Source organism: Heptranchias perlo, chromosome 6, assembly GCF_035084215.1.
Source record: "Heptranchias perlo isolate sHepPer1 chromosome 6, sHepPer1.hap1, whole genome shotgun sequence".
Classification (NCBI taxonomy): domain Eukaryota; kingdom Metazoa; phylum Chordata; class Chondrichthyes; order Hexanchiformes; family Hexanchidae; genus Heptranchias; species Heptranchias perlo.
Window position 1 is genome coordinate 34285291 of NC_090330.1, and position 12990 is coordinate 34298280.

Genomic DNA, 12990 nt, shown 5'->3' on the forward strand with positions numbered 1-12990 from the left:
CCTTACAGTGTGCAAATTGGCTGTGATGTTTGCCTATATAATAGTGGAGTTGATCAACTATGAGTGACCTGCTCCTGTTCCTATGTGACCATTCGTCAAGAAAGTACTTCATTGGCTTTGAAGCACTTTGGAACATTCTGGGGACGTGAATGGTGTTATATGAAAGCAAGTTCTTTCTTTTCTTCATGTATCTTAGCATTGGCTTCAGTGCCATACTGTGGGAATACTGCATCGCTGGAGGTGCCGTCTTTTGGATGAGACATTAAATTGAGGCCTTGTCTACCCCCTCAAGTGGATGTAAAAGAACCCACAGCACTATTTGAACAAGAGCAGAGGAGTTGTCCTGGCCAAAATTTATCCCTCAACCAACACTTAAGAACAGATGGCCTGGTCATTTATTTCATTGCTGTTTGTGGGACCTTGCTGTGCCATGTTTCCCTACATTACGTGGAGATGCCGGTGATGGACTGGGGTTGACAATTGTAAACAATTTTACAACACCAAGTTATAGTCCAGCAATTTTATTTTAAATTCACAAGCTTTCGGAGGCTTCCTCCTTCCTCAGGTAAACATTTACCTGAGGAAGGAGGAAGCCTCCGAAAGCTTGTGAATTTAAAATAAAATTGCTGGACTATAACTTGGTGTTGTAAAATTGTTTACAATTCCCTACATTACAACAGTGACTACACTTCAAAAATACTGAATTAGCTGTAAAGCGCTTATGGGACGTCCTGAGGTTGTGAAAGGTGCTATATAAATGCAATTTCTTCTTCTTTTAGTGTTGACCACAAATATTGCCAAAATAATCTTAAGAACCTTACATATAAATAAACCGAAATGATGGACAGGAAAAGATCCACTGGTCCATCTAGCCTATTCCAATCTTCTGATATTTAGTTCGTCTATTTTATATTGTATGTGTTTCTTTAGAGGGAGGGAAATGGAAAGGTTCTAGCAGTTGGATATTTATATGGTTGTTCCATAATAAATGAATTGCTCAGTGAACTTGACTCAAATTACTGCACTATTTTCTAGCTACATCTTCCATTGTTTGGTGTGCCTCATAAAAATCTTTAATATCAATGTTTCTTAAGTGTCAGTAAGTCTTTAATGCAACTATTCCCTCACTGATTGGTTTCAGTGATGGTCATTTACATAATGGCTGTATGTTAGCTCCAATATAATTTGATGTGGTACTGACATGCACTGAGAACTTTCAGATGCATCTATTATCTCTGAAAGCTTTATAGGTATGTATATGCCTCTGCATCCACCTTTTGTCTGTACATACAGAGGACTTTTTTCTGACACCTTTTGTCTGTATATGCAGAGGATCTTTGCACACAATTTTGCCTTATAAGTACTGTACAGCCAAACTAGGTATGCTTACTTCAATAGGTTTGGGGTTAAACTCCACTACATGACTTGAGTGCATAACCCAGCATAGTATTGAAACCTATATTGTCCAAGATGCTGTCCCATAAATTAGATGTTGCCTGTTCAGTTGGATGTTAAAGAATTCATGGCACTATTTGAAGAAGAGCAGGGAGGGTCTCCTGGCCAACATTAGTCCCTTAACCAGTACTACCAAAAAAAAGATTAACTATTAACATTGTTGTTTGTGGGATCTTATTGTGTTCAAAATGGCTGCTCTGTTTGTCTACATAACAGCAGTCATTGCATTTCAGAAGTATGTGAAATGCTTTGGGATGTTTTTGAGACATGATAAGATGTTGTATCTTTTTTTAAATCTTTATTTCTTCTAGATCTCCAGAGCAGAGCCTAAATGGAAACTCAACTTGTTTAGTGACTTTCTTCTTTCCCAATTTACCTCCTCTGAAGTTTAGACCTGAGTCAAATCACCAAGTACCTTTGGATCTGTTCTGAAGCAATTTCATTATAAGAATTACAATGTTCAGGGATCATTAATATTCTTGACCGTTGTCTTCACCAATGTATTATGGCTCAATTGCCTTTAAACATCAACCATAATATTGTCCATTTATATAACATCTTTAACATAAAAAATGCCTCAAAGCACTTCATTGATGAGAGCATGGATAATTGCTGCCAAGCTAGGAAAGATTATGAGTGAACAAAAGGTTGGTTAAAGAGACAGGGTTTTAAAGGAAGGAGGTGGAAAAGCAGAGAGGTTTGGGAGAGAATTACAAAGAATAAGACACAGGTGGCTGAAGACTCTGCCACAGATGGCAGGGTAAAGGTAGGGGAATATACACAAGAGGCCGAATATAATGCTGGAGGAGGTTATGAAGATAGGGTGGAGTGAGACTATGAACAGATTTAAAATTGAGAATAAGAATTTGCAACCTGAGGTGCTGGGGGATGGGAAACCAATGTAGGCCAGTGAGTAATGGGCAAGCAGGACGTAAAAGCAGGATGGGATACATGCAGCAGTTATGGACAAATTGGATTTTATGGAGGGAGTTTATGGAGAGATTTTATGCAGAGAACATTGGTGTAGTTGAGTCTGCAGGTGACAAAGGCATGCATAAAGGTTTCAGCAGCAGAGGGGCTAAGGTAGGAATAGAAGTGGAAAATGCAGAGGTATAGGTAAGTTGTGTTTGTGATGGAGAAAATATGGGGTGTAAAGTTCAGCAAAGGATTGAACAGGATGCCAAGGTTGTGAACAGTCCTGCTCAGCCTGAGAAAATGGCTGGGGTGGAATCAGTGGAAAGGGAGCAGAGTTTATGGTGGATGCCAAAGACAATGACTTTGGTCTTCCCAATGTTGAGCTGAAGGAAGTTAAGACTCATTCAAGACTGGTTGTTGGAAAAGTACAGGGAAGCAATTAATAGTGGAAAAGTCAATGTATGGTTCACAGAAACTTCTTAGCAGCTCAGTATATAAACAAGATTGTTGGCAGAGGGCTAGGGCAAGGTTTCCTACCTGTCCTCTCGGCTTGGAGGAATGATTCATGGTATGGGGGTATCCAAAGGAGAGGGAGAAGAAAATAAAAACGTAGGGAAATGAATTTGAATACTTTCCAATTTAAAACTGGCAGGAAAAATATTGTTTTGCAGCAGAGTTCCTGGTTCTCCAGTGGTAGTTTATGAAGACTATTAACAACTTAGGAAAGCATAGAACAGGGCTGCTGAGGCTAACTATGATGCCCCTGCAACTGAGTTAATCTAACTCAGCACTAACTAGGGACTGAATCGCAGGACCATCCTGGACTGTGGTTGCTCTGCTACTCACTGGGTAAACTCACACAGGCATCAGATGAGCCACATGCTGGTATTCCAAATGAGAACTGAGCCGACCCAGAAAACTTGTCTCCACAACAATCCGAAAAAAAATGTACTGACACTGCTCAAATTTCGCGAATAAATGCATGTGTTGTTTTAGCTCCTCCTGAATATTCAGCTGTTAATGCATGGGATCATCTCCATCCCTTGTAGTGTGCCTGGGGCTACCCTGACCCTGGTGCAACCGGTCCATTGGACCCGCCGCCGCTGCCGCTTTATCCCACAATTCCCCGCATGGCGCGTCACTGAAGAGAGACCATGATGGCGGCTCATAATGCACCAGAAGTGATAGCACAGCTGGAAAGCGCAGCCAAAGTTTTAATGGTAAGGGCCTGTTCACCCCTCTCTTCCCTCCCCGTCCACGGGGTCTGCCTGCCGGTCCCGGCTTTGTTTTTGTTTCTCGCGGGTTACAAGGAGCTGACATGACGAGGAGTGAAACGCCGTGCGTGGCGCAGTCCTCAGACCCCGGGGTTTCATTAAACTCTGCTCCCGGGAGCGTCGGCAGCTCAGCTCAGCTCTGCTCTACTTTTATTTATCTGTTTCAATCACGCATGGTGCTACCATCACATTATTAATTGTACATCTTAGAATTATTTTAATTAGGGAACTATTGAGATTCATGTCAGATTGTTTGCTCATCATCGGTTGTTTTCTTGGTACCTTTTTAAAAATATTTTTATTTTAAAGATTCATTTTTGGGCTTGAGTTGCGATTCAGTCAAACCCATGGGAAGAAAAAGGAATTTACCATCGGTTGTACATATTGGAATTGTGATGTTTAAATTGAAACTTTTAATAAAATACTGTACTTGAGCTTTAAAATGGCGTTTTGTTTCAGGTTAAAGCCTCGGTGGTTCTTGGTGAGACCCGCTCAGGTACACCACAGATAGGTGGTTAGGGATGGTAAAGATTTATTGCCTCATCTTTAACGTTCAGTCTAAGTTAATATATCCACTGGCTGGAAAGTTGTGAAATGGGAGCTTTATTCTTCGCTGTATAACGTCACTGGATTATAATCTTTTCTTTGAAAACGGTTAAATATGAACCAGAATTCTTAACCATGACTAATATCTGATTGCATTAATGTTTATATTGGCGAAGGGTGAAAAAGAAACTAAGGAGCACATGCTCATCGAACTAAAATGGCATGCCCTGTGTGGCCTTTATATGTAAGGTATTACTGTATAGTATTTCCTCCCCCCCCCCCCCCCCCCCCAAAAAAAAAGTATTTTGACTTGACTTGTTTTAAAATGCATGCAGAAATGTCATTGTTAGACTTTAAACACTTTAGATTATAACTAATATAACACTTTGAAATGCTTCCCTATATTTATTTTGCTATAATTTAGATTTAGTTGCATATTGTGTAAACTTCTGTTAGCACATATGTACGTGTATAGTGTTTTTTCCTTCAATTCTCTCCTCCCTTGCCCTCTGAAAGGGATTGACTCCTTGATGGGATATAGTTCTGTGGGTGCTGGTCACCCTTCAGGTCCTTTCCCATTGTCTTTTGGATGAGATGTTAAACCGACATCCCGTCTGCCCTTTCAGTTGGACGTAAAAGAGCCCTTCGCACTATTCGAAGAAGAGCAGGAGAGTTCTATTGGTGTCCTGGCCAATATTTAATCCTTCAACCAAAACAGATTATCTGGTCATCTATTTCATTGCTATTGGACCTTGGCTGCTGTGATTCTCTACAGTTACAATATCGATATATTTGTGTGCTTCATTGCCTGTAAAGTGCTTTGGGACAACACAAGGCCTTGATAGGTACTATATAAATGCAAGTTCTTCCTTTCAAATGTCTGTTATTCACATGAGTTGAGTGTTGATAGCCATAATCCTGTTCTCACCTGACTTTCAATGATTTCAAAACTTGGGACTGAGTTTGTGTGACCACTAGTAGGGCAGATTTAACCGTAGATGATGTGGCCAGTGATTTCCTTGCCTCAGCCACTAAAGTTGCAAACAAACTGAAGCTAAAGCCCGTTACGAAGCAGCACCTTATTAAGGTAACTGTAAAAGGAAAGAGAACTGTTTGGCGAAAGCAGGGTGCACTTTTGGAGCAATAGAGCTGCTGCAAAGGTAGATTATAATGCTGTCTGTTGTTATGCCAGGCGTCATTGTTTGGAGAGATGAAGTAAGATCATTAGGTTGCATTTATCCACAAGTGCACCCAATTATGCAACCATGATCCTAAATAGTTTTTTCATTGGCTAAAGTCTGTTGTGAGTGTGTGTCAAAAGAGAACTTTCGACCTAGTGCCTCAGATGGTTCTCGTGAAGAAGCTGGAAGAAATGGAAGTACAAGGCCAAATCCGGGACGTGTACTCCAGCTCCAAGATATGTCTAATGGTAGATGAGACTTATTGAACCTATCTCTCAAAAGAAGAGTGAGGCAAGATTATGCACTTTTGATCATCCTATTCGATGTCTTAACCAATTACATCTCATCTACAGCACAGAAACAGGCCATTCGGCCCAACTAGTCGATGCCGCCATTGATGCTGCACATGAGCTTCCTCCCGCCCTACTTCATGTAATCCTTTCAGCATACCCTTCTATTTCCTTCTCTCTCCTGCGCTTATCTAGATTCCCCTTGAATGTATCTGTGCTATTTGCCTCAACTACTCCTTATGGCAGTGCATTCCACATTCTTACCACTCTTTGGGTAAAGAAGTTTCTCCTGAATTCCCTATTGGATTTATTAGTGACTATCTTATATTTATGATCCCTAGGTTTGGACTCCCCCACAAGTGGAAATGTTTTCTCTACATCTACCCTATCAAACCCTTTCATTATCTTAAAGACCTCTATCAGGTCACACCTCAGCCTTCTACTTTCTAGAGAAAAGAGCCCCAGCCTGTTCAACCTTTCCTAATAAGTATATCCTCTGTTCTGGTATCATCCTTGTGAATCTTTTTTGCACTTTCTCCAATGCCTCTATATCCTTTTTATAATATGGAGACCAGAATTATGCACAGTACTCTGTGTGGTCTAACCAAGGTTCTATACAAGTTTAACATGACTTTTCTGCTTTTCAATTCTATCCCTCTAGAAATGAACCCCATTGCTTGGTTTGCCGTTTTTAATGGCCTTATCAACCTGCGTTGCTACTTTTAGTGATTTGTGTATCTGTACCCCGAGATCCCTTTGCTTCTCTATCCCATTTGGACTGTTATTATCCAAGCAATATGTGGCCTCCTTATTCTTCTCACCAAAATGCACCACCTCGAACCTATCTATGTTGAAATTCATTTGCCAATTACAGGCCCATTCTCCAAGTTTATTAATGTCGTCTTGCATTTTGACACATTCTTTCTTTGTATTAAGTACACCCCCCCCCCCCCCCCCCCCAATTTGGTATTTGCAGATTTTGAAATTGTACTTCCGATTCCGAATCATCAGTGTAAATGGTGAACAACAGTGATTCCAGCACCGATCCCTGTGGAACACCACTTCCCACCTTTTGCCGGTCTGAGTAGCAGTTATGTCGTGGATGACATCATACAGTACTGCCTCGGGGGTGTCTGTTCCAGACAGTTCTGAAAATATTGCAGCACCCTTTTATGTAGATAGTATTGTGTTGTTGGAAGACTGTTAGGAATTTAGTGTGCTTCACTCACCATTTTGAAGAATAGGTTATCCAGTAGGATGTGGTGGATTCTTTCAAATGTAGTGTTATGGTCTTGCATGGCTCGAGGCCTCCAGCATGTTGATTGTCAAATACGATGTGTATCTGTCCCAGTTGTTCCATGTCGATGCCTGATGGATACCAACTTTGGCCTAGTCACAGTCCTCTGGGAGCATGCCGAGAAGGGCTGAAGGACGCTTTGGTCTTTGGTAGTTAAGCGCTTTGGAACGTAATGACGTCATGAAAGACACTATAAATGCAAGTTTCCTTTCTTTTTCTTCTTTCTCAACTTTCTTTGGTAACAACAAAGTCAAAATACAGCTTAAGCTTTTGGCCTATAAGATGTCCAAACAGTTCTCCTGTTGTGGTTCAGAACTCCTAGGCTTGCAACAGATGGAAGTCCGTGTGAGGGTCAGGCCCAAGCTGTGAGGTAGATTTATGGCAAAAAGGGAAAGCAGCTACAAGAGCAGGCTCCAGCCTACAAAATTAGCCTGTCACTGAGTACCCTGGAAGGGGTGTCAGTCTTGTGGCAGGCATGCCTCTTTGCTAAAGCTGCTCACATGAGGTGCTGGATTAAGCAGTCATCTGGTACAAGGGATTGGACTTGGATGTCAATAATATCAAGGAGGCTGGCTTGAGGCATTCTGCCCTGTGTGGGTTCTTCCAACATGCTGAAAGCATATGCTCATTTTGTAGCTGATGAGGAAATTAAGCAACCCCTAGAAGGCATTATCTGGAGCCTGTATAAAAACGCATGCTAATATATCTTGGGATCAGTGTGGATCATTATGATTGGGTTGCAGAGAGCCAAGCAGCTGCTGAAGCTCTGCATATCCAACTGGTGGAACTACCATTTAGTAGATATGGTCTGTCTATGCTGTGGTCAAGAGGATGGTGACAATGCACTCGTGCATGTCATGTTGTGTTATGCTGATTACCATGCAACCCGTGATATCTGTTTACTGCTAGTGAGGTCTTAAACCTGCATTTGCCAGTTACTTACTAAATAATAACTATTCTCCTGGGGGAGGAGGAGCGTCTATTCTGAGGTCAAGATGGCTCCTAGATAGTGAGGGAAGCTCAGAACTAAGTCAACTTTCTGTGACAGACTCAGTAATCCGATACCTGAACCAGGCAGGTCTGCGGTATTCCTAGGGAACTGCTGATAGTGAAGACTATGATTCTGCCCACTTGACTCCAGATAACCCTGAAAGCCAATGTTGCAACAGATAGGGTGGGAAGCAGCTTTGGTAAGGTACTCCATTTTATCTGGTTAAACTCCAACAATAATCCTGTGTACACTAATCCCTCTGACAACCTGCTCCTAAGCTTTATCCGTCCTCAGCATTGAACTTGGTTTGACCATGATATCCTTGCCATTGTGCCTCCATCATAGTCAATGGCTTCTCTCTTCCCCCTCATCGTACCCTCCAGTCCCTCAGGAATCTATGTATGGCCTGTTCCTCCTCCTCCTCCTCATCTACATGCTGCCCCTCAGTAATGTCATCTGCAGGCACGGGGTCAGTTTCCACACGTATACTGATGACACCTCCACCACCTCTCTTGACCTTCTCGACTGGCCCTGTGCTGTTAGACTGCTTGCCCAGCATCCACTCTTAGATGGATAATTTCCTCCAGCACAACATCAGGTAGACTAAAGTCATTGTCTGTGGCCCCTACTGCAAACTCCATTCTCTTTCCACCAATCGCCTTCTAGTTATTGTCTCTGGTTCAACCAGCCTGTTCAGAACATTGGTATTCTATACCACCCACATGGTAGACTGGTCAAAAAAGTACAAGCCTATGGGATCCAAGGGAGAGTGGCAAGTTGGATCCAAAATTGGCTCAGTGCAGGAAGCAAAGGGTAATGGTCGACAGGTATTTTTGTGACTGGAAATCTATTTCTAATGGGGTTCAGCAGGGCTCAGTACTAGGTCCCTTCCTTTTTGTGATATATGTTAATGATTTGGACTTAAATGTAGGGTACATGATTAAGAAGTTTGCAGACAATACAAAAGTTGGCTGTGTGGTTGATAGTGAGCAGGAAAGCTGTAGACTGCAGGAAGATACCATATATTCTCGGGGGTCGGTGGGGGCAGAAAAGTGGCAAATCGAATTCAATCCAGAGAAGTGTGAGGTAATGCATTTGGAGAGGGCAAACAAGGCAAGGGTGTACACAATAAATGGGAGGATACTGAAAGGTGTAGAGGAAGTGAGATCTTGGAGTGCATGTCCACAGATTCCTGAAGGTAGCAGGACAGGTAGATAAGGTGGTTAAGAAGGCATATGGAAATCTTTCCTTTATTAGCTGAGGCATAGAATATAAGAGCAGGGAGGTTATGCTGGAACTGTATAAAACACTAGTTAGGCCACAGCTTGAGTACTGTGTACAGTTCTGGTCACCACATTACAGGAAGGATGTAATTGCACTAGAGATGGTACAGAGGGGATTTACGAGGATGCTGCCAGGTCTGGAGAATTTTAGCTACGAGGAAAGATTGGTAAGGCTGGGGCTGCTCTCTTTGGAACAGAGGAGGTGGAGGGGTGATTTAACTGAGGTGAACAAAATTATTAGGGGCCTAGATAGAGGGGATAGGAAGGACCTATTTCCCTTAGCAGAGAGGTCAATAACCAGGGGGGTGTAGATTTAAAGTGATTGGTAGAAGGATTAGAGGGGAGCTGAGGAAAATTATTTTCACCCAGAGGGTGGTAGGGGTCTGGAACTCACTGCCTGAAAGGGTAGTAGAGGCAGAAACCCTCAATTCATTGAAAAAGTACCTGGAGTGCTGTGACCTACAAGGCTACGGACCAAGTGCTGGAAAGTAGGATTAGGCTGGGTGGCTCATTTTTGGCCGGAGCAGACACGATGGGCCGAATGACCTCCTTCTGTGCTGTAAATTTTCTATGATTCTATGACCCAGAGCTTAGTTTCAAACCATATATTCTCGGGGGTCGGTGGGGGGGAAGCTAAATACGGTTACAATCACTAAGGAATTGGTACTCAGTAAAATAATGGGACTCAAGGCGGATAAATCCCCTGGACCTGATGGCTTACATCCTAGGGTCTTGAGGGAAGTGGCAGTAGGGATTGTGGATGCTTTGGTGGTAATTTTCCAAAATTCTCTGGACTCAGCAAATGTCCCGGCAGATTGGAAAACTGCTAATGTAATACCCTTATTTAAAATGGGTAGTAGGCAGAAGGCTGGAAATTATAGACCAGTTAGCCTAACATCTGTGGTGGGTAAAATTTTGGAGTCTATTATTAAGGAGACAGTAGCAGAACATTTGGATAAACATAATTTAACAGGACAAAGTCAGCATGGCTTTACGAAGGGGAAGTCATGTCTGACAAATTTGCTTGAGTTCTTTGAGGACATAACGTACAGGGTGGATAAAGGGAAACCAGTAGACGTAGTGTATTTAGACTTCCAGAAGGCATTCGACAAGGTGCCACATAAAAGATTATTGCTCTAGATAAAGAATCACTGGATTGGGGGTAATATTCTGGCATGGGTGGAGGATTGGTTATCTAACAGGAAGCAGAGAGTTGGGATAAATGGTTCATTCTCGGACTGGCAACCAGTAGCCAGTGGTGTTCCGCAGGGGTCGGTGCTGGGTCCCCAACTCTTTACAATCTATATTAACGATTTGGAGGAGGGGACCGAGTGTAACATATCAAAGTTTGCAGATGATACAAAGATGGGAGGGAAAGTGGAGAGTGAGGAGGACATAAAAAACCTACAAGGGGATATAGACAGGCTGGGTGAGTGGGCAGAGATTTGGCAGATGCAATACAATATTGGAAAATGTGAGGTTATGCACTTTGGCAGGAAAAATCAGAGAGCAAGTTATTATCTCAATGGCGAGAAACTGGAAAGTACTGCAGTACAAAGGGATCTGGGGGTCCTAGTGCAAGAAAATCTAAGTTAGTATGCAGGTGCAGCAGGTGATCAAGAAGGCCAACGGAATGTTGGCTTTTATTGCTCGGGGGATAGAATATAAAAACAGGGAGGTATTGCTGCAGTTATATAAGGTATTGGTGAGACCGCACCTGGAATACTGCATACAGTTTTGGTGTCCATACTTAAGAAAAGACATACTTGCTCTCGAGGCAGTACAAAGAAGGTTCACTCGGTTAATCCCGGGGACGAGGGGTTGGACATATGAGGAGAGGTTGAGTAGATTGGGACTCTACTCATTGGAGTTCAGAAGAATGAGAGGCGATCTTATTGAAACATATAAAATTGTGAAGGGGCTTGATCGGGTGGATGCGGTAAGGATGTTCCCAAGGATGGGTGAAACTAGAACGAGGGGGCATAATCTTAGAATAAGGGGCTGCTCTTTCAAAACTGAGATGAGGAGAAACTCCTTCACTCAGAGGGTGGTAGGTCTGTGGAATTTGGTGCCCCAGGAAGCTGTGGAAGCTACATCATTAAATAAATTTAAAACAGAAATAGACAGTTTCCTCGAAGGAAAGGGAATTAGGGGTTACGGGGAGCGGGCAGGAAATTGGACATGAAGCTGAGTTCGGATCGGTCAAGGCCCTGTGGATGGTGGAGCGGGCCCAGGGGCTGAGTGGCCGGGTCCTGCTCCTACTTGTGTTCTTTAGATTTGAGGTTAGGATCAGATCAGCCATGATCTTATTGAATGGCGGAGCAGGCTCGAGGGGCCGATTGGCCTACTCCTGCTCCTATTTCTTATGTTCTTATGTTCTCCACCACAAATACAACTTATTTTCACATCAGCAACATTCCCTGCCCCTGCCACTGCCACTGCCACCACTTCTGTCCATTTGCTGAAACCCTTATGCGTGCCTTCATTGTCTCCTAACTTCGACTCTCCATAAACTTCAATTTGTCCAAAACTACTGCATGCATCCTTTCCTGCACTAACCCCTGTTTGGGACTTCACCCCTGTCCTCGTTGACCTACATTGGCTCCCAGTCCTCCAGTGCATTAAATTTAAAATGCTCATTTTTAAATCTCTCCATAACCTGGATTCATTGAATATCTGTAATCTTCTCCAGGCCTATACTTTCTTGCTGCTTCTCTCTTTTCTCCCCCCGGCCCCCCACCGCCTTCACGAACACTCTGTTTCTCTGACTTTGACCTGTTATGCATCCCACTCTCCCTTTGCTTTACCACTGGTGACAGAGCCTTCAGCTGCCTGGGTTCTACTCTCTGGAATTTCTTCACTAAGCCTCCTCACTGTCCTCTTTTAAAAATTTCTCAAGAAAGTTTCTTTTTGGCCTCTCCCTTTCTGGTTCAGTGTCCTTTTTCCTTATGTGAATCCTCCACCCCAGAGTGCTGCGGATGCTGGGTCATTGAGTATATTCAAGGCTGAGGTAGATAAATTTCTGGACTCTAGGGAAATCAAGGGATATGGGGATAGGGCGGGATAATGGAGTTGAGGTTGAAGATCAACCATGATCTGATTGAATGGTGGAGCAGGCTCGAGGGGCCGTATGGCCTACTCCTGCTCCTATTTCTTATGTCTGTCTGTGAAATCCCTTGGATCTTCTTTCATTTATATAGTATCTTTAAGGTAAAGTTGTTGGTGTTAACTCTCTGGACTTGGATGAGTGAGATATGTCACTTCAGACAGTATGTGCACACTCCATATTGGACAGATGGAAACAGGCGGGTGTAGATTTCTCATTTGCTTGAATTGGAGACTCTTAGACATGGAGATGGGTTCCCACGAGTGCCAGATACCTGGCTGCCCAAAAAAAAATGCTTTCCATCAGGAGAGCTGGATAGTGGTCAGCAACAGAAACCTTGTTTGATCTCTTTCTTCCCCTATCTGAGCTAATCACTGTGTAATTGTGCTGACATTGAGGGTGAATTGTGAAATAACTGGTGTATTCCACCATTGAAGAGGACCAGATAAAGTTTTCAATTGTCTACACACAATGCTGCCTATGAAGATAATTAAAGAGAAAAATCAAAAGGGGAATATGTAAGGTTGAAGAGAAATAGCCATTCAGTCCACTGAAACTCATTTCTCTAGTACCCTAAATTTTTTTCATTTTGTTCATCGCTACATCCAAATGCATTTGGAAGTCTTTGTTTTTATCTCTACTGTCTTACCTG

General features: G+C 42.8%; 1 protein-coding gene across 1 annotated transcript in view; it reads left to right on the top strand.

Annotated features, from left to right (window-relative positions):
• Nucleotides 1-3522: 3522 nt before the first annotated feature.
• The window catches only part of xpo4 (exportin 4), a 143035-nt gene continuing 133567 nt past the window's right edge, over nt 3523-12990 (top strand). Inside the window, exon 1 of the mRNA XM_067986078.1 lies at nt 3523-3590. The gene's annotated coding sequence lies outside the window, so the exon portion shown is untranslated. The remainder of the gene's footprint in view (nt 3591-12990) is intronic.